At 40.0% G+C, this 22,934-nt stretch overlaps 1 protein-coding gene across 1 annotated transcript in view; it reads right to left on the reverse strand.

Moving 5' to 3' along the window:
* Nucleotides 1–16,560, reverse strand: part of TTC39B (tetratricopeptide repeat domain 39B) — a 98,261-nt gene extending 81,701 nt beyond the window's left edge. The window contains exon 1 of the mRNA XM_017885948.1: nt 16,531–16,560. The gene's annotated coding sequence lies outside the window, so the exon portion shown is untranslated. The remainder of the gene's footprint in view (nt 1–16,530) is intronic.
* Between the last annotated feature and the right edge of the window lie 6,374 nt (nt 16,561–22,934).

Consider the following 22,934-nt stretch of genomic DNA (forward strand, 5'->3'; position numbering starts at 1 on the left):
TATATATATATATATATATATATATATATATATATACACCTCATGTGGAGGGGACAAGACAGCTAAATGTATCTTTGATACTACTATTTTAAATTACCCTTTTCACACAGAATTATGTTATGATTATTTACCCAAAAATGTACCCTATAGTTAACAACCCATATTTCTAAAAGTTCAAAAGAGCATATGCAATGACAGTCCATTTATATCTGTATGCCTACTATGTGCCAGGCACAGGGAATATAGCAGTGAGCGGAGCACACATGGTCCCTGCTCCCCTGGAGCTCTCGGTCCAGTTGGGGAGCCAGATATTCACCAAATGACAGCAAATATCATGTGCGCTGTACTACAAAACTACAGATTCTTTAGAAACAAGAAAAGACCTGGTGTTGTGAAGGTCAGGCTTTTTCAAGGAAGGAAAAGAGAACTGCAAGCTCAACTGCAAAATTATTAGTAAAGTGCATTTCACACCTTCATTTTTCCATCAGTATAAATATCTGTCATCTAATTTTTCTTTTTTCCTTTCAAATTTAAGTCCAGCTTCCAACTACATTTTTGTGAATAATATGTAACATGTAAGAGAATAATTGATCTAATGTGTACAGATCTTAAGTATTTAATCAATTACAACATATCCTTTTAGAAATTACAAAAGGTGGGCCACCCACATGACGTTAGATATCCCTTAAATGGTCAGTTACTGCAGGTTTCTTAGTAATCTCCAACCTAAAATGAAACATGCTCAGAATCTCATGAAGCCTTACAAGATTCTTTTGAGAATACTGGACTCTTATCCTCTGAGATATTGTCAGTATCTCTTATGACACTTTGATGAGGATTTTTTTACATGACCCTTTTGGTACAATCTAAGAGGGGAAAAAAGTCCAAATCATTTGTGGATAAACTCTGCCTTAAAGAGCGTAACTCCCCAGACTCTTTTATCGTGGGTTGCACATAGTGACCTCCTAAGACTGCAACATGGAAAGGGGATAGAGGTGAGGGGTAAGCCGTGACTTCGCAGTGGAAAAAACCTTACAAACAATACCCCAGCCAGGCAATCAAGGGCAATAACAGTGATAAATCATGTTGATAGTATGTATTCTTGATAAGATATGATGAAAATGACACTTTACCTCTCTGGGCTTCCTCCTCCAAACCCATACATAACCCCAGTCTAACCATGAGAAAAATATCAGACGAATTCCAAAATGTACAAAATTCCTACAAAATACCTAATCAGTAGTACTCTTCAAATCTGTCAAGGTTATCAAAAACAAGGAAAGTCTGACAACTGTCACAGCCAAGAGGAGCCTTAGGAGACATGACAACTAAACATCCAGTGGTCTCCTGGATGAGACAGATCCTGTAACAGAAAAACAAGGATACAGGCCAGGCGACGTGGCTCATGCCTGTAATCCCAGCACTTTGGGAGGCCAAGGCGGATGGATCACCTGAGACCAGCCTGGCCAACATGGTGAAACCCCGTCTCTACTAAAAGTACAAAAAATTAGCCAGGCGTGGTGGCAGGCACCTGTAATCCCAGCTATTTGGGAGGGTGAGGCAGCCACTTGAACCCAGGAGGCAGAGGTTGTAGTGAGCCGAGATCGTACCATCGCACTCCAGCCTGGGTAATAAGAGCGAAACTCCATCTCTTTCTCTCTATCACACACACAAGACGGGCACGATGGCTCACACCTGTAATCCCAGCACTTTGGGAGGCTGGGGCAGGCAGATTACCTGAGGTCGGGACTTCAAGACCAGCCTGACCAACATGGAGAAACCCCATCTCTACTAAAAATACAAAATTAGCCAGCCGTGGTGGCTCATGCCTATAATCCCAGCTACTCAGGAGGCTGAGGCAGGAGAATGGCTTGAACCTGGGAGGCGGAGGTTGCAACAAGCCGAGAGGACGCCATTGCACTCCAGCCTGGGCAACAAGAGTGAAATTCCATCTCAAAAAAAAGGATATTAGGTAAAAACTAAGGAAATCTGAACAAAGTATGGACTTTAGTTAGTGATGTGCATCCAAAATGGTTCATAAACTGTAACAAATGTACCATACTAATGTAAGATACTAATCATAGGGGAAACTAGGTATAGGGTCTGTGGGAACTCCAGTATATTTTCTACTTTTCTGTAAATCTAAAACTGTTCTTACAGAATTGTCTATTAAAAAATCATCTGTCCAAGAGTTACTTAGCTTTTTCTGATCACTAATAAAATATATTCCATAAAAATTCTGACAATACAAAAAAATTATATAAAAGGAATTTTTTGAAAATTATAAATACCCTGTAATCCCAACACACTGAAATAATCAATCCCAAACATACCATATATATGTCCTTGCACAGGTTTCATGCATACATACACAGATAAACATATATGCATTGTTCTACCCCACATGCTATTTGATAGGTGCGGTAGTCTGAATAATGGCACCCAAGGTTATCCAGGCCTTAATACCTAGAATCTATGAATGGTACCTTATATGACAAAAGAGACTTTATAGATATTAGCGATCCTGAACAGAGTCATTACTGTGGGTTATTTGAGTGTGCTCTAAAGGCAATCACAAATCTCCTTACAAGAGGGAGGTAGAGAGACATCGAAAAACAGAAGGTGGTGGGACCACGGAAGGAGAGTGATTTGAAGATGCTATGCTGCTGGCTTTGAAGATGCAGGATGTGGCCATGAGCCAATGAATGCAAGGAATGTAGCTCTAGATGCTAGAAAAGGCAAGGAAATGGATTCTCCTCTAGAGCCTCTCAAGGGAGCATGGCCAAGGGACACCTTGGTTTTGACCTAGTGAAACCCATTTCAGACATCTGACCTCCAGAACTGTAAGAGAATAAACCTGTTATTATGTGAAAACACCAAGTTTTAATCTGTTATAGCAGCCACAGGAAATTAATACAACGGCCTGACTGACCTGTTTTTTTTTTTTTTTTTAAATCGTCTGCTTATGTCCCTTTGCCAATATTTTCATCAAAGTGTTCTCTTTCTGGATCTGTTTGCAGTGTAACCTTCTTTCATATATGTTCAAAATCTCAGTTAATTATCTTTGAAATGGGTTTATAAGCATTTTGTCATAACAATCAAAACTATCACTCTTTTTTCCTGTTGGTGCCATGTTTGAAACACACTTCTCTACCCAAAAAAGATAGATTTGCCTTAATTTGCTCTTAATATTTAAACAATAACATCTCCAACTATTGTCCTTTATTACTAAGAACCGTACAAAGCAACACATCCCTGCACATGTGTCCCTCTCCCCTTTGCCCCTGGCCCCTGGCCCCTGGCCCCTGGCTCACTGTCAACACTGAGACTTGACTGGAGGAAAAATGTGGACTCGAGACTTCTTGGACACTCCCATTCCATACCCACACCCCCTTTGTCAAGTCTAGCCCCTTTGTTAAGTCTAGCCCCTTAATGCTTGATGTAAAGGATGTGTTCAATAAAGGCTTTTAAACCTGGAGTGTCCATAAATAAATAAAACAAGCATTTAAAAAAAAAAAAAAAGAACCATGCAATGCAGGCATCCTTTCCTTCCTTTTCCCTGTTTTGATGGGGCAGGTCTCAGAACTGGGAAATGAGCAGGGATAACACTCACTTTTATTTCTTAGATATCTGTTAGATTTTTTTAAAACATATTCTTTTTTTAACTCTTTAAAAGTATTTTATAGTTTAAGGGAGCCCTTGTGAGACTAAAATAGCTATATCAAAATATCTTGCATCTTGAAAGAAATAATGCTTTTACAAAAACAGCAGTGCTCTTCAATATATTATATGTATATATACTATGTTACGTTTGCTTTACACTTTGCAGTTTTACAAAATGCTTTCAAATAAATTATTTTGTAGGTTAAATACATATTACCAAATAATTTTTACTTATATGGGACTCTCTGAAAAGGTATCCTTATATAAGTTACATAACTAAGTTCTGCTGAAAATATAGGACCCATCTACTGTACTGAGACAAAGAGAATGTATCATTTAAAATACACATTTTACATAGCCAATCACAGGCTTAATTTGCTTACAGTGATTACATAAAATTATTTGAATCAAAGCAAGCTACACATTACGGGTATAATTTCTTTCAAAATAGGCTGAAATTTTTAAATGGCAAAGAATCCCTTAAGTCAATGGGAGATCTGACACACAGAACTTCACACACACACACACACACACACACACACACACACACACAGACTTTTTTTATTTTCCTGCATAAAAGTCAAGTTACTCTTGCAGAAAACTTTCCTAACTACTAAAATAAATAAAAATCAAAAGCTTATAGCTGTATTGCCTGCAGGGGAGACCAAAAACTATGCCCACACCTTTGAAAATGTTAATTCATCAGAGGTATATGGAGTTTTAACATTTTTCATTCTAACTATAACATTCTGCTTACAAGGTAATTTTAAAAGACCCTTGCTGGTATGAATATTTTCATTCTAGACAATAAAAATAAAATAAATAACATAGAAATTACTTTATACAGTAATAAAAGTTATATGTAAATCCCCAAGTATCTCTTCAGTTTTAGGCAACTTCAGGGTTCTTCCCATTTGTTGGTGGCTATTAAGTCTTCAGACTATTTATTAGACATATAGTATGCATGGTACTGAACTATACATTACTCAAAAATGTACCTAAACCAAATATCACTATGCCTTTGAGGAATTCTATTCTCTGGTCATAGAATAATGTTCTACAACCAGAGACAAAAGGGGGAAAGAGGGAAGAAGGAAAAAGAAAGGGGACCAGAGAGAATGATGAATTTTCAGAACACAAGCAATGAAGAAGTTTGGCACATTTCAAAAGACAAAGTTCGCAAGTATCTGCTTGTGGGTGTTTTATTAGTCATCTTAGGTTCCTATTTTTATCATGAGGTAGATGAAAAGGGAATGGATGAAGGCGTCAGAAAAAAAAAAGGATGTCAGGTAAAAGAGGGTAAAAAGTTAACAAAAGGCAATGAGCTCACTGTATCCTTTAAGATTCTGACAGCTCATTTATACAAACTTCAAGTGAAAAGTGAGTCAGCCCACCAGATAAAAACGGCAATGGAGACACCAACAATTATGGATAGTGTTTACTATGCCCAAACATTTGGACTTTATTTAATTATGTATGCATTTCAGTTTACGAACACAATCAGCCACAATCATCTTTTTAAAATGTGTATTCCAAAAGATCCCTTAACTAACTATTTGAATAATCACAGCAATTATCATTGTGCCCTATACTCATTAAGAACTCAATGATGGCTAGATATTTTTTCTTTAATGTACTGCAAATCCTAGCAGTCTACTCTGAGGATCCATCTATATTTTCTTAATAGTACATGCTATGGTTTAATGTTTGTGTCCCTCCAAAATTCGTATGTTGAAACCTAACACCCACGGCGATGGTATTAAGAAGCGGAGCCTTTGGGAGGTGATAGGTCATGAGGGTTCCACCCTTGTAAATGGGATTAGCGCCCTAACAAAAAAGCTTGAGGGAGTCTCTTGTCCCTTTTTGCTTCTTCCTTTTTTTTTTTCTTTCCCCTCCCTCCACTATTTTTGGCTTCCTTCTGCCACATGAGAACAAAAAGAAGGCACCATCTAGGAGGAACGGGCCCTCACCAGACACTCAATCTGCTGCCACTTTACTCTTGGACCTTGCAGCCTACAAAACTGTGAGGAACTAAATTTCCATTGTTTATAAATTACCCAGTCTAATGGATTTTGTTACAGCAGCCCAAATGGACTAAGACAGTATATTAATTTCACACATTCATTTTTCCAACATATATATACTGAGCACCTACTATGTGACAAGCATGGTGCATAGGTGCCAAGTACACCATGACAAGCAAAGTAGAGCAGACCCATCATTACAGAAATTAAACCTCAAAAAAACAGATGATCAAAAAACAAATAACAATTAACTGCAAAATGAGAAATGGAGTGACAAATACAAACAAGACGCCAAGACAGAGAAATGAGGGAAGAGTAACTACGTTGGTGGAGTCACTGAGAAAGTGGGAGGACACACCAGCTGAGAGTGGAGCATGGCCAGCAAAAAGCCCTGAAAAGAGTTAGGGCAAACACGCTCCAATCTGGAGCAGCACAACAAAACATTGGATAAGGCTTGTGCCTGGAGGGTCATGCATGAGGGCAAGAGTTGCCCTCGATGAGGCAGAAGCAGTATGTGGGAGCCCAACCACCTCAAGTCTTATGAACAAAGGTAGATCGGGCCTTCAACTTTGGCCATGAAAACTCATGGATGGATTTTTAAGCAAGGAAGTGACATCATCCCATTTAATTTCTGAAAGGATCACTCTTGTCCTGATTCACACAAACATACTGTTAAAAAATAAATGAGACAGTTGGAAAAATTTGAGCACTAATAAGTTACTGGATGGATATTATTACATTTTAGGTGTGATAACAGTCTTGTGATATTTTTAAAAAGCGACCTTTGCAAGCTAAAATACAGATAAAATGATGTCATATAAAGCATATAAACTATAGCTCTATATCAATGTTAATTTCCTGATCTTGGTATCTGAATGGTAATTATGAAAGAGACTGTCTTTGTTTTCAGGAAATATATTTTAATATATTTAGAGGTAGAAATAAATTATCATGTCTAGGGTTTGATTCTAAATAATCTGGGGGTAGGATATGGATGAAATAAGATTGGCCTTGAGTTGACAACTATAGAAGCTAAGTGATTAGTATATAAGGTTCGGTTTACTATCCTCTTTACTTTCTGTAGATGATCAAAATTGGTCATATTAAAATTCCTTTTTTTTTTTTTTTTTTTTTTTGAGACAGAGTCATCCTCTATCGCCCAGGCTGGAGTGCAGTGACGCGATCACAGCTCAACACAGCCTCGATTTCTGTGGCTCAGATGATCCTCTCACCTCAGCCTCTGAAGTAGCTGAAACTACAGACATGTGTCACCACACCTGGCTAATTTTTTGCATTTTTTGTAGAAAAGGGGTTTTGCCATGTTGGTCAGGCTGGTCTCAAACTCCTGGGCTCAAGCAGTCCACCCGCTGTGACCTCCCAAAGTGCTGGGATTACAGGCATGAGTCACTGCACCCAGCCCAAATTATCTTATTTTTAAAAATAATTTTAGGCTGAGCATGGTGGCTCATGCCTATAATCCCAGCACTTTAGGAGGCCAAGGCAGGCAGATCATCTGAGATCAGGAGTTCCAGACCAGCCTAACTAAAATGGAGAAACCCCGTCTCTACTAAAAATACAAAATTAGCCGGGCGTGGTGGCGGGTGCCTGTAATCCCAGCTACTCAGGAAGGCTGAGGCAGGAGAATCACTTGAACCGGAGGTGGAGTTTGCGGTGAGCCCAGATCGTACCACCGTACTCCAGCCTGGGCAACAAGAGCGAAACTCCATCTCAGAAAAAGTAAAGTAAGATAACTTGGGCTGCTGTATGAAGAATAAGTGGGGTGCAGTTGGAAAACTGGAGGGAGAGAACAAAAGAAGCAGGAACACACATTAACCACTAGCCAGCTCTTAAAGTAGTCCAAGCAAAATCGTATAGTCACTTAAGCTAATGTAACAGAGTGGAGAGAGAGGAAAGTGAACAGATGGGAAATATATTTTGGAGGTAGAAATCATCAGACTTGGTAATGTGGAAATTAAAAGAAAAGAAAGGAATCAAAGATGTCTCTCCCAAGTTTCTGACTTGAACAAATGGGTGGATGGTGGGTGGAGACATTTACAGAAAATGCAAAGTTTTCAGATAAACAAAGGAGGTGGATACCAAGAGTTCAGTTTGGGACATAAAAATTAATGTGTTTGTGAAACATCCTAGTGAGTGATCAAAGAAGCAATGATTGGACCTCTTTCCCATTACAACTATCAAAACAGCCAAAGACAGCAGCAGGGAGCAGCAGCCATATCAAGAAGGTTACTTATGGAGGAGGCAAGGAACTCAGTGTAAGAGCAAAGTCCTGGCTTTCAGACACAAGCTAAGCATTGCTACCAGGGTGAGAGGGTCAGAGAGGATACTGAGCCTGCAGCAAGGCAACCACAATCACAAAAGTCCTGCTCATAGGGGTTCACTGGTCATTCACTTTGCACCAACAACACCCTGACCACGACTCAGTCTTCCATCTCTGCTGGGACCTCCTTGGTAAGATGAGATAATTGGACCAAAGTGTTGCTAAGGAGCTTTCCTTCAGAGGCTTTCCTTCAAGTTATGAAATCTTGTCACTCCTTGTAGTGAAAAGAAGCATTTATAGGATCTATATCTTAAAACATGTACAACACACATTCTCATTCCCCCTATGAACTTATATGAAGAACTTCACAGTGGCAGGTCTAAATACAATAACAGACCATTAGAGTAGATCTAATAGGACAAAAGAAAATACAAACAGAAGCAAGCCAAGTGGTAACAAAAACAAGGAAAAAACACCAGGAATGCTGTTTATCTTGAGCTTTTTAAAGAACTTTTATTTCCATTTACTATATCATTGACTCTATGACACACAAATTTTCATCATGGAATATCCCTAACCCCAAGATACATCTTAAAATTGACAGCAACTTTGACTGTCCTAAATCAGTTATGTTCTTAGGGACAGGATCTGCATTTGCTTCTGTCAATTACCTGAGGACACCACTAACCTGATCCACTTAAAGTTAAATAACCTGCTTGAAGTTGTTGGGGGGTGACACCATTTATATGTACTCAGACTCCAAACCAGCTTACAATTCAAATTCTAAAGAGCGTTAAAAAGTCAAACATAGGTTCACCTTACAACTCACCAATTCCACTTCTGTGTCTGTATGACAGATAATTTAAAACATGTTCATACAAAGACTGTACACAACTGTTTACAGCAGCATTATTCACAATAGCCAAAAACTGGAAATGACTCAAATGCCCATCAACTGATGAACGGATAAAATATGATATATTCATAACAATGAAAATTATTCAGCCATAAAAAGCAATGAAGTGCAGACGGTCCCCAACTTAGTATGGTTCAACTTACAATTTTTCAACATTATGATGGGTTTGTCAGGGCATCCAATGCATTTTCACTTACTATATTTTTTATTATGATGAAGTTATCAGGATGTAATCCCATCATGAGTCAAGGAGCATCTATCTGTACTAACACATTCTATGACATGTGTAGACACAAAATAATACATATTAGATTATTCTATTTATATAAAATATATACAAAAATTAAATTAGTGGTTGCCCCAGCTAAGGGTGACAGAAATTAGATTAGTTAATGCCCCACCTAAGGGTGGGAATAGAGAATGACTATAAATAGGCACAGCTTTCTTTTTCAGATGATAAAAATGTTTTGAAGTTAGACTGTCGTGATGGTTCTATAATTCTGTAAATACATTAAAATGCATTAAATTATATACTTAAAATAGGAATATATATGAGATATAAATTAATATTGCAATAGAGCTGTTTAAAAAAATTATCTGGGTGGAGAATCTCATTAGAGGGTTTTTTTCCCCTCCCTATCTAATAACAAGGTTGAAATATACATATTTCCTTGCTGTGCCTTCCTGCATGATGATTTTATTTTTCCTTTCCTTTATGCAAGGTCTCCTTAAAATTCCTCATTGTATTTTTTTCCTTCCTTAGGAATATATAAGATAACAATATCAATGGCATCTTAGATCCAATAAAATAACTATCGACTTGGTTAAGAAAATCAAATTAAGAGAGGACAAAACTCCCTTTCCAGACTTGAGTAACATTTATATTACCTGCAGGGGAAAATTGGAGCCAAAAAAAACAGCAAAGAAAAATGAAAACAAATCTAACTCTGCCTGTAGTCACTATTTATAACTTAATCACTCTGAAGAAAAATATCAGATGTTTTCCAACTATCATTCACCAATATCCACCCTTAATTAAAACAGACAGAACTATTGTATCACCAATTGATCTAACCTAATGAGGAAAAGAAAATGGCCCTAAAGGCTTTACCTCACTCTAATCTACAACTTATGGTTCAAAAGAGAAGGTGTGGAGAAGGAAAAGTTTGTGAGAAATGTTATGATACAAAGTATTTTATACTACAGTGGATCTTTGACAAAAGGCCAAGAAGGAATCAAAATATTTTTATTTCCATTGTAAGCTTCTAATTACCTGGCTAAAAATATCTGCCAATTTCACCTTCTACAGATAAGTACAAATTCAAAGCAGTTCTTGCAAACAGACACATTCATCCCCACTGTATTCATACCACCTCAGGACTCTATTGAACACATATGGATTTCTGTGTAAGGATAAATTCAAAATTCTCATAAGATGCTCTGGAATATGAAAGCCCACTGCTGATAATATATTAAACCTGCATCTGCTCTAACAGTCTTTGAACATAAGTTTGATCTGTCTCCCCTGACTTCTCTAACCTACCATGAAAAGAAAAAATTAATCAGTGCCCAACCAGGCCTTCTAGTTAGATTTCTGTCCCACTGCCCACAGTGGTTTTTATGAGAAAGAGGTTAATCAAAAATACCACCAGCCAGGTACAGTGGCTCATGCCTGTAATCCCAACACTCTGGGAGGCAAAGGTGGGAGGATCACTTGAGTCCAGGAGTTCAAGACCAGCCTGGGCAACATAGGGTAACTGTGTCTCCACAAAAAATAAAATTAGCCAGGCGTGATGGCACCTGCCTGTAGTCCTAGCCACTTGGGAGGCTGAAGTGGGAGGAGTGCTTGAACCCAGGAGTTTGGGGCTGCAGTGAGTTGAGAACGTACTACTGCACTCTAGCCTGGGAGACAGAGTGAGATCCTGTCAAAAAAACAAAACAAAAACAAAAACAAAACACCAAATCACGATGACTGTAAATGGTTAGTCCATTCTCCCCACTAGACAAGACCAGGAATCCTCCATGATCCAACTTCATTTGGGTCCAGGGCCCCACTGGTGTTTCAAACTCACTGCTCTGTGCTCTGGCCACTGTCCTCAGAGCTGTTCACCCAGCATGTCGCCACCTCTGACCCTCTGCACTGGCTCCACCAACTGAAAGGCCACCCACCCCACAAAACCCAAAGCAAATGCCAGCACCCCCATCTCCCAATCAAAAGATAGCTTTCTTAGGGAATTCCCAAAACACTATATTTATTCTTCACATGCCATGTCACAGTTAATTTATCAAGAGATTTATCACATCCACCACTACATTGTCAGAGATGGCAACTGGGTACTAACACTGAGAAAAAAGGATACTCCATCATCAGAGCACTAGAAGTGCAAACCAGCATGGAAATGTTAAATCAGGAAGCAAGAGATTATAGCTAATATAGAACTGCATTTTATTTGTGACAAATTTCTATATCTCACGCGATGGGTATAATTTACAATTGCTCCTTAAGAGGTCACCTCCTTATGCCAAACAGGTCATAAAGTTCACAATTTTAATTTTTTTTTATTTTATTATTATTTTTTTGAGATAGAGTCTTGCTCTGCCGCCCAGGTTGGAGGGCAGTGGCACAATCTCAGCTCACTGCAACCTCCGCCTCCCGGGTTCAAGTGATTCTCCTGCCTCAGCCTCCCAAGTAGCTGGGATTACAGGCATGCACCAAAAAGCCCTGCTAATTTTTGTATTTTCAGTAAAATGGGTTTTTGCTAAGTTGGCCAGGCTGGTCTTGAACTCCTGACCTCAGGTGATCCGCCCACATCAGGTGATCCACCCACCTCAGCCTGCTGGAATTACAGGCATGAGTCACCACACTTGTCCTATTTTAATTTTTAAAAAGAACATAGTCAATGTTCCACTAACATTTTTTTACATCTCTAATTTTTCCTCCAGTTCTAAATGGTGGAGATTTTTGTATGATCTACCAGTTTACAAAACTAGCAATTTCTCAAAATAGTTGAAATAACACAATCATTACCACAAAGGTCCAGAGGTAGGAAAAATCTATGTTGAGAGTGGTAAATTCATTAGGCAGAAAAGAAAATAAGAAACGACTTCCTCTGTGGAAACAACTTAAGGCCTCCTTCATCTGTTAGTGTGAATCCTTTCACTAGGCATTCAAGAGAAAATATTCACTAGAAGAAATTAATCATCAGGTTGGCAAGAGCACTGCATCTTGATACAGAGAGATTGAAGCATTTCCTCTCTGCACTAGAAATGTAAGATCAAAATGTATGCTTCAGTAAGTGTAAGGAAAAAGAACTCTACTCAGTTTTGCAGAATTCACAAAGGGAATGTTACAGTATTAGCAATTTAAGAGGAAATGTGAGAAATATTGACAAACCCTGAAATGAGGACAAACAAAAAGTTCACGTAAAAACAACTGAAGAAATTTTTTACAATTAACATATATTTATAATCAGAGGCCTCTAACTTGGACTGGAAGTCCATCATTTCTCCGGTGTCTCCAGCTTGCCAACTGCAGAACTAGGGACTTCTCAGCCTCCATAATCACACGAGTCAATTCCTTACAGCAAATCTCTTCATATATAGACATTTTATGTCTCCTATTGGTTCTATGTTTCTGGAGAACCCACACTAATGTACAACATGAGGACTATAGTTAATAATAAATAGTACACTGTATTCAGGATTTTTGCTAAATTAAATTTTTCCTCCTTGCCACAGGAGGAAAAAAAATGGGTAACTAGGCCAGGCGCAGTGGCTGACGCCTGTAATCCCAGCACTTTGGGGGAGGCCAAAGCAGGTGGATCGCCTGAGGTCAGGAGTTCGAGACCAGCCTGACCAACATGGTGAAACTTTGTCTCTACTTAAAAATACAAAAATTAGCTGGACGTAGTGGCAGGCGCCTGTAATCCCAGCTACTTGGAAGGTTGAGGCAGGAGAATTGCTTGAACCCAGGAGGCAGAGGTTGCAGTGAGCTGAGATCACATCATTACACTCCAGCCTGGGTGACAGAGCGAGACTCTGTCTCAAAAAAACAAAAACAAAAAAGGTAACTATGTGAGATGATAGATATCTTCATTTGTTCTTCTATAGTAAAATTGCACTATATATGTATATGTATCTTATAACATCATGTTGTATACCTCATATACACAATAAAACTTATTTTAAAGCAAAAACAAAAAATACACAAAGCGGTTTCTGATAGTCAAAAATCAAAAGCATCTCCATCGCAGGAGTCATTTTGGATGATGTTCTGAGAACCAGACAATGCTAATATTAAACCATCTAATGCGGTTGAACAAAATAGTTGTTTTTGTGCAAACACAGGCATCTAGATCAAGGGAACTGAATGGAAAGCCCTAAAATAGTGTGTTATTATTTTAATGAACTTATTTGATAAAGGAGATATCAAATATCAATTCTTTCCCTCATGGACCTGACAAATAGTGTTGGAATAGTAGTAGTGGACTAGCAATTTTAGGGCTGGTGTGAGATAGGAATCTAAATTAACTTCAGCTGGGTTGAATTCAGGGCTTTTATGTCTATGGTTTGATTTTTTAAAAAACTAATAGATGTTAAAAACTACTTGCAATGCCTTCCTGACGTCCCAAAGGTAATGTCACTAACAGCCTACTGAAGCCAGTGGGAGCTCAGAGAAGCACAAGCGTCAATGTGCACTGCTCACGGGTCACAGTGGTCCCATTGGTCAGTGAGACCCGTCCTCCTCTGTGAGGCCTGCAGCCCTCTCTGGTGTGTGTGGCATGCTAGCTCCCACTGGAAAAAGCAGTGTCTCCTCTGGTAAACTCCAATCAGCAGCCCCACTGCCTGATCCTTTTCCATCCCCTGGACTGCAATCACCTACTACAGCCCAAGTTCAGTTCCTGCCAACACCCAGGGAGGAGCAGGGTTGAATAATTGTAAGATTTCTGAATGGCGATCACTTGCCCACCATAGAAGTGATTTCTTAAAAATCATATAAACAGATTATCTTCCAAAGAGGACTGCACAAAAGGGAGGAGGGGAAAAAGGGTAACTTTACAGTGGAAAAACCTGACAAACACTACCCGTGCCATGTGACCAAGTTCAACATCGGTAGTGCTAAGTCACATTGATATTGTGGACCTTTGCTATGATGTGACAAGAATGGCCCTTTCCATCTGGGGTCTTCCTCCCAAAAACACATGACTACAGTCAAATCATGAGGGGAAAAAAAACAGACCAATCTCAACTGAGGGACATTCTACAAAATAACTGACAGTACTCCTCAAAACTATCAAGGTCACCAAAAACAACGAGAGTTTGAGAGACTGTCACAGCCAAGAGGAGCCTAAGGGAACATGACAACTAAATGTAAAATGGTATCACGGGTGGGATCCTGAGACAGAAAAAGGACACTAGGTAAAAACTGTATCTGGATAACATATGAACTTCAGTTAACAATAATATATCCATATTGATCATTAATTGTGACAAATGTACCATGCTAACTTAAGAAATTAATAATAGAGAAAACCAGGGCTGGTCACACAGGAACACTCTGTACTACCTCCTCAATAATTCTGTAAATCTGAAACTGCTCCTAATTAATAGGTTAATTCCAATCACAATTAAGTTATAAAAAAAAAAAAAACTATAAGCCAGGCGTTGGTGGCTCACGCCTGAAATCCCAACACTTAAGTGAGGCCAAGGCAGGCGGATCACGAGGTCAGGAGATCGAGACCATCCTGGCTGACACGGTGAAACCCAGTCTCTACTAAAAATACAAAAAAATTAGCCGGGTGTGGTGGTGGCTGCCTGTAGTCCCAGCTACTCGGGAGGCTGAGGCAGGAGAATGGCGTGAACCCGAGAGACAGAGCTTGCAGTGAGCCGAGATAGTGCCAACTGCAACTCCAGCCTGGGTGACAGAGCAACACTCCTTCTCAAAAAAAAAAAAAAAAAAAAAAAAACATACAACATTAAACTTTCTGGACAAAATAAAAATGTATCGTTCTAAAATAAAGAAAATATCTATAGCAAGAATATGAAAATATTGGAGCAATATTATAGCAAAATGACAAAAAGATAGGGTATATATAATTTAATCCATAAGTATTTTTTTTTTTTTTTGAGACGGAGTCTCGCCTGTCGCCGGCAGGCTGGAGTACAGTGGTGCGATCATCGGCTCACTTCAAGCTCCGCCTCCCGGGTTTACGCCATTCTCCTGCCTCAGCCTCCGAGTAACTGGGACTACAGGCCGCACCGCCACATCGCTAGGCTAGTTTTTTTGTATTTTTTTTAGTAGAGAGCGGAGTTTCACCGTGTTGCCAGGATGGGTCTGGATCTCCTGACCTCGTGATCCGCCCGTCTCGGCCTCCCCAAAGTGCTGGGATACAGGCTTGAGCCACCGCGCCCGGCCAAGTACGTTAAGAGAAACATTCTAAAAAAAAGCTAAGAGACAAAAGAAAACTAGAAGTCATACAAAAGATGCAGTGTATTTGTTAAATAATTTTTTAAAATACTAAAGTAGGTATCATTTAAGTTGCAAAACTGTTTTTCAAATAATACCCAGTGATGATAATGTGACAATTTAAACCACTTTACTTATACAGTATTGGTAGCCAAGTAAATTGATAATACTCTCGTGGAAGTACTGTAAAACAAACTATGCCCCTCTACCCCCACCTGTACATGTACATGTTAAAGCCCAAACCCTCAACATGATGGAATTTAAATATGGGGCCTTTGGGAGACAATCAGATTTAAATGAGGTCAGGAGAGTGGGGTCCTCAGGATAGGATTAACACCCTTATAAGAAAGGACATCAGAGAGCTTTTGCTCTCACTCTCTTGGCCGTGTAAGAACACAACAAGAAGGAGGCAGTCTGCAAGCCAAGAAGAGAGCCCCCACCAGAACCCCAACCATGCTAGCACCCTTAACTCAGACCTCTCTAGCCTCCAAAATTGTGAGAAAATAAATTATTGTTGGTTAAGTCACTCAGGCTATTGTGTTTTGTTATAGCAGCTGAAGTTAATTAATACAGAAAGGCAATTAGAGATATACAAAGAACACTAAACATATTCATCCCTTTTAATTCAGTAATTCTACATTTGTAATGTTAACCTTTAGAAGCAATTCAAAATATGACAAAGCTATACACACGTAAAACTTAGTTTTACATTTTTAAGCCAGTGACAACCTAAATGTCTAACAATGGAGAAGCAGGTAAGTAAGTTGTAATATTCCACTTGATCTAATATAATTTAGTCATTTAGAATTATTACAAAAACTATATAGGCTTACAGTGACTGCTTTTAATAAAATTAAGTGCAAACCAAACACAAAAATCTACAAAATGAGACTAATGATATAAATAAATATGAACAACTATTAAAAGAGTTAGTTATAAACAAATAATTTTTTGAGAAATATTTTATTTTGTTACACGAAATAATACTCAGAAATGTATCTGAGAGAATTATTAGATAGGTCCTTTCTTAAATATAATCACAACTTCTTTAATTACAGAAAAGTGACTTTTCTGAAAATAGCCACTACAGTACTCTCCAAAAAAATGAGAATGAAATATTTACTTTTATGTAAGACAACCATCAATTTTCTTGACTACATACTTTTATTATGTTATTACTTACATTGAGATGGTTTCCAAGGCATCTTCAAAATGTCCTGGGGAAATAAAAAATACAATGAGTTTCTCAAGAATTCTAAATTAGTTTCTCAAGAATTCTAAAAGAGAAAACGAATACATGCATTGGGGAGAGTGGTCCTGGCAGGAAGATATAGCAGGTAGTAAAATCAATCAACTTAACGCTCACGAAACTCTGTGCACAGAAATCAAGCACATGAATTTCAGTGAGATTTATTTATTTTTTTAAAATAAGGCTGTTAAAATACTCAGCAAGAGATCAAACTGGTCTAATTTAAAGAGACTATGACATCTTTTATGAAGTTGCCTTTCACTCCTAAATCTCAATCATCCCAATTGTAGAGTAAAATAAGTAACAGGACTTGCTCCATATAGTCTTTTCTTTCTCCGTGGCTAGCTAAGTGAGCATCCTCTGGGCCTTCATTTCACATCTCATTGCACCACCCTCTCAGCTCGTCTCCCTGCCACCAGCCTTTCCCCCAGTTTACTCTGTGCCACACAGGATAGCCCTTTGCTTCATGCCACTGGCCTGATCACAGTGCAACAGAATGAGAAACGCACACACTCATATGCACTCAGAAGTCCACACACGCAGTCCGCACTCAGACACAGTGACTCACACACAATCTCACAGCCACATACACAAACACACATGCACTCACTCAAAAACTCACACATACACAACAGCTCCCTCACAGCTGCAAAAACCAAACCTAAGCTGCTCGTCCAGGTATCTGGGGCCCACGACAACCCAGCCCAATCTTCCAAGATCCTTCTCTGACATCCCTACCACTCTCCCCATAGCCCAAGCCAGGAGACCTACAGAGGGGCCGCCTCACTGGTCTCCCTGCTCCTGTGCTTGACACCCTCCATTCAATTCTTCACATGACAACCGTATCATTCTTTTACTTCATGTTTTTGAATAAGCAGACACCATTCCAGTTTTCTAGACCTCTTCGAGAGCTTTCCATTGCACTTAGAAAAATCCCAAACTCATTCTCCCTATCTACAGAGCCCTAAAACAGCCCCGCCAGCCTCTGACCACATCCCCTTACTCACTCGACTCTAGCCACAGGTCTTTCTTTCAGTTCTTTGGACAAGCCAAACATCCCACAGCTCTCTGCGCTGTCCCCTTTTTTATAATGTCCTTTGCTCAATTATTCCCATAGCTGACTCATTCTCATCCTTTGATTTTCAGCTTAGAAAGCCACCTCCTCAAGAAGAACATCTCTGATCACTCTAATTAAAATTACTAGGAATAGCAGCTTACTTACAGTTCCTCTTCATCTCATTTGTTTCATTCATAGCACTTATCATAATCTCTACTGATCTTCCTTGTTCACTTGATTACCCTCTGTCTCCATCAGAGCAGGCTCTTACATACACAGAAAAAACACTAGGGCTTCGCACCAGGCTTTGCTCAATAAATACTTGTTGCCTAATGAATGAATGCATGGAATCTGGACTGCCAAGGGACTTACCATATCACACCTCATTTAGAGTTACGCACAGAAATGAGGAAAGGGGGCTAGGGATCTTTTCCCTTGTGTGGCCATTAATACTGAACAAGGTTTAGACCATACTGGATTCTGCGGTGAGGCAGAAAAAACAGAAGTATCAATACTAAAAAGAAGAACTGACTGGGCCTGGTGGCTCACGCCTGTAATCCCAACATTTTGGGAGGCCAAGGCCAGTGGATCACCTGAGGTCAGGAGTTTGAGACCAGCCTGGCCAACATGGTGAAACCCCATTCCTACTAAAAATACAAAAATTAGCCAGGCATGGTGGTGCGTGCCTGTAATTCCAGCTACTCGGAGAGGCTGAGGCACAAGAATCACTTGAACTCAGGAGGCAGAGGTTGCAGTGAGTCAAGACTGCACCACTGCACTCCAGTATGGGCAACAGAGCAAGACTCCGTCTCAAGGGGGAAAAAAAAAGTTGTAAACAGTGGCAGAAATGACTTTGAATTTGGGATCTGACCTATTAATCAACATTAATATCATACTCCATAAGGGAGGTAAAATCAAGGGCCAGCACACAGGTTATCATGTGAGCAGTTACAGAGAAGGGAGGAAAACGTATTCTCCAGGAACCCAGATCTCACTATGATAAGCCCAGCTCACAGTCCCTCTGGCAGCTCTGGTGACTCCCTCTGCACTTACCTTTAACAATAATAGGGTACATGGACAGCCCACTCCTGGAGGGCTTCTGTGCCTTCTCCTCCTCCTCACAAACCTCAACACGGACACTAAAATACTCACTGAGTGAGCACCACAAAGGATCACTTGGGAAGCCAACCCTCCGTATAAAGAAGACAAGACTAATATTTTCATCTAAACAAGAAGTATTCCCACCCCTCCATAAAAAAAAGAAAAGAAAGAAAGAATATCGAGCCAGGTGGTGCACACTTGTAGTCCCAGCTACTCGGGAGGCTGAGGTAAAAGGATGGCTTGAGTTCAGCCTGGACAATATAGCAAGACCCTGTATCTAACAACTTTTTTATTAAAAAAAAAATTTTTTAAGAATATCAAAACTCTCCATTTTGTTGAAACAGTAATCACATGCAGAGAGTTCTCTAAATAAAGCATATGTGGTCTACAAAGGCCAGACAAAAGGTGGAAGTGTCTTAATTTTAAAAAGAGGAAAGGTGAAGAGAAGAACTAAGATTTACTGAGTACCTACCATGTGCCAGGCACCTTCCAACCTTACAAAAGCTATCTCATGTGTTCCTCCCAACATACAGCAAGTTAATCCAGTTGTAGTTTAATTACTTGCCCAACATTACACAGCCGGTAAGTAAAGAAACTGGGGTTCAATCTCAGGTTTAACCCCAAAGCATCTTATTAATATTAATACAAACTATCTAAAACTTGGAAATTAGATAGTTGGGCAGGATGGGGAGGGGGTGGGAGATGAAGGGGTGCCATATCCTCTCAATGTAATATGATAGCATTGCTTTACAAGCCTCCCAAGGATTATTTAACTCTCTAGAAGAGTGTACTTGTGTTTAATTTTGCCATCTGCTGTCTGATTGGAGTCCGCACACTGTGAAGTTACATGTTAACTTACAGGTTTTTTAGTGGTGAAAAGGATTACCTCAAAGATTATGACTTTGCTGCTCTGTGAGACAGCAGTTCCCAACCTTTTTGGCACCAGAGACTGGTTTTGTGGCAGACGATTTTTCCACAGATGGTGGGGGACAGTAAGGAGATAGTTTCAGGATGAAACTGTTCCACCTCAGATCATCCGACATTAGATTCTCATAAGGAGTGTGCGACCTAGATTCCTCGCATGCACATTTCACAATAGGGTTCACCCTCCTGAGATTCTCACGCCACCGCTGATCTGACAGCGGGTGGAGCTCAGGTGGTAATGCTCGCCCACCCACCACTCACCTCCTGCTGTGCAGCCTGGTTCCTAACAGGCTACTGACCAGTACCAGTCCATGGCCCAGGCACCCCTGCTTTAAGGTATTACTCAGTTTTATGTATAACCTAGCAATCTGAAGCTAACATTCTTCCTTAAGCCTATAAATACTAGTTCCTCAAATACTGTTTGGATCAATTTACCATTTCACTAGTTTCCTAACTGACAGATGAAATAAAATTTTGACATGTTCATTGTATATCTTTATGAGAATCTTATTTCCAATACTGGAAAATTATACTTGGACATGGAGATCGCCAACCACTCTCTCCCTGGGCACCTGCAAATACAGTTTCCTGCATCCTTGGGAAAAGTGATGTGGGGTCCACGTGGAAGATGAAACACTAAAAGGCAGAGACTGCTCATGCCTCCGTTCCATATCCCTATGGACCAGTGCTTCCTTTTTCTCCTGTCTCTCTAGGTCCCCATGCGTAGCTCAAATTCTATCCCTTTTCTGCTGCTGCCTAAGGAAGCTCCTTTTCCTTGTGTGAGATTCCCATAAGGGCCCTTAGGTTTGGCACTGACTGCTATTCCACAGTCTCCCACCTGGCCCTCGGTAGACATGCATGTATTCTTCATGTAGCAGAACTAGATGTTTCCACCAAAGTCTCTTTGCTGTTCCATACTCACCATCAATTTCCTAGTGCTCCTCCAGTGTTGGTATCCCTTAGCTCCCCAGTACTGGTAGGCTCACCATGTGCCCTCCAATTAAAACTGCCGCACGGTCAGAGGAGCATCCAGACTCCTTCCAATGTAAGTAAAGTAAGACAGGAGAGCTCACACTGCCAACAAATACAATGTGTTCACAGGAAAGCCTCGGTGTTTAGTGCCCTCCTTAAAGGCAGCTGCATTTGCCTGCCCCACTCCCATGCTAGGGCCAACCTTGAAGTGCTACTACTGTAGAGCCTGGTTGTAACAGATGTTTTCATTGAACCACGCCTGGCTCCTAAACATGCACCGCCTCCAAACAGTATCTAACTTTTTCAAGAGCCTATCTTGACCCTCTAGTTGGAGTCAAGGGCCATTCTACTCTTTGTGAATCTACTTTCTAGCCCAGCACAGTCCTCTGTACTTCATGGACTCTTAGCAAATCATGGTTCACTAACTGGCTGGCTGAGGACCCATGTCTTGAGGTGGAAGGTCCTCATCTTGAGCCGTCTCACTTTGCACATTAAAAAACCAGCTCACCTGTGAGTTGAAGGATTCCCTAGGTAAGCTGACAGATGTAAAGCCAGCGCCCAGGGTCTGCTCCCTCCTGGGAGATCAGCCTGAAACCTACCTCTGCCTCCAGATCATAGAAACTGCCATCCTGATCACAGAACTGACACAGAGTGAGGAAAGCTGATGGGTGCTGCATCACCTACTAAGGCTTTTCCAAACAATTTCCATCTTAATTCGCTAACTTTGTCATATTCTGAGTAGTAAAAATGCAAGCAAGTACATATGAGTGAAAGAGCGGGTTCTTAATGTTCATTTAAGAATCTTAATGAAGATATTAATGACAAAAGTGTTTACATTATTTTTATCTGTAGAGACAAAGAGTAAAGATGACAAATATGCTATTAACAGTAGTAATTTCAATACTCTGCATTAATTGCCAAAAAGACCAAATAGATTTACAAATTTTTCAGGCCTCCCTATCTGATTTTTAATTCACTTTGTGGTTTGCAAACGAATATGTGACAAATATCACTGCAAGAAGGAAAAGGAAGTAGGAAGTAACATGACAAAAAATAACGCCAGGTACTGTAAATCTACAAAACTGAACTGCTTCTCTGGAACTCCCTATTCCTCCCTCCTCCTCCACGTTCTTCCTCCTCAGCCTCAGCCCTGTCCTCTCTTTTACCCTCTTTCTCATAGGGATGACTTCACAGGCCTAAGAACAGATGCTACCATGCTCTCATTTAACCACTGCACTTTAGCAAAGATGACAAGGTTTGACAGGGCTTGCAGATACCTTCCTCCTCAATGAAGGACACCTGCCCACCCCCACACAACCAGGCCCCTCCTCACTGGAGCTTTCCCACCCAACATTCCATTCCACTGACCAATGAAGCTGTGTGTTTGGTATCACAGACTCAAAGAACGCTATAACTGTTGAGAACTCTGGCCAGTCATGAATTCTTTTGGGGCACATCTGGACCATTCCCATGGAGATGAGACATGAAGAGGATGTCCCAATTTCCCCCCAGGACTGAGGCAGGGATTAAGGGCCATTGGTATTAGGTTCTAAGGAATACAAACACGTGTCTGCATGGCATCCACTCCTGTAAATCAAGATGTCCAAAATGGGAAACCAGACTGACATGAGAAGCATTATCATAGTGACTGACACACCTGGAGAAGTCCTCAAATGCTGAATTTCTCTCATAAAGAGAAACAGCACATTGCTAGTTAAAGGAATCATATGAGAAACACATAAACTTAAGTCGCATCACTCCCTATTAAAACTTGAATAAAGTATTGATTTTTCTAAGTCAGAATTAATTTAAAATACACCTTTATTATTGTGCAAAACTCATTTAAAATATATATATACGTACCCTGAGCTGATCTGTCAGGAATAATTTTTCATTCTGCTCACATTTATCATCCAATTCTCTGTAATCTATTTGTCAAGCTCAAAAAGTAGCCCACGGCCTTCTATAGCATTTAAAATCTCCAACTAAATCCCAAGGGCTACCAACCAGTTGCATCTAATCTGCAGTGCCACAATTTTTAAGTTTCATATTGCATGAAAGAGCATCCATGTTCTTTGATGGCAAATGTAATCATCAGCTTCAGCTCCCCCATAACTGGGTTTGCAGGGGACAAGCACCCCTCATACGCTCCTGAAACAATTAGCATCAAAGCAAGTCCTTTGTGAAACCTTAACTGACCTACAGAACTCTTATCAAAGGGGAAGAAAGCAGTAGGGGCCCGCACATTAGACACACTCACGTTCAAAGTCCCCATCTGCACTGT

This window comes from Rhinopithecus bieti, unplaced genomic scaffold, assembly GCF_001698545.2.
Source record: "Rhinopithecus bieti isolate Rb0 unplaced genomic scaffold, ASM169854v2 scaffold_15737, whole genome shotgun sequence".
Lineage (NCBI taxonomy): Eukaryota > Metazoa > Chordata > Mammalia > Primates > Cercopithecidae > Rhinopithecus > Rhinopithecus bieti.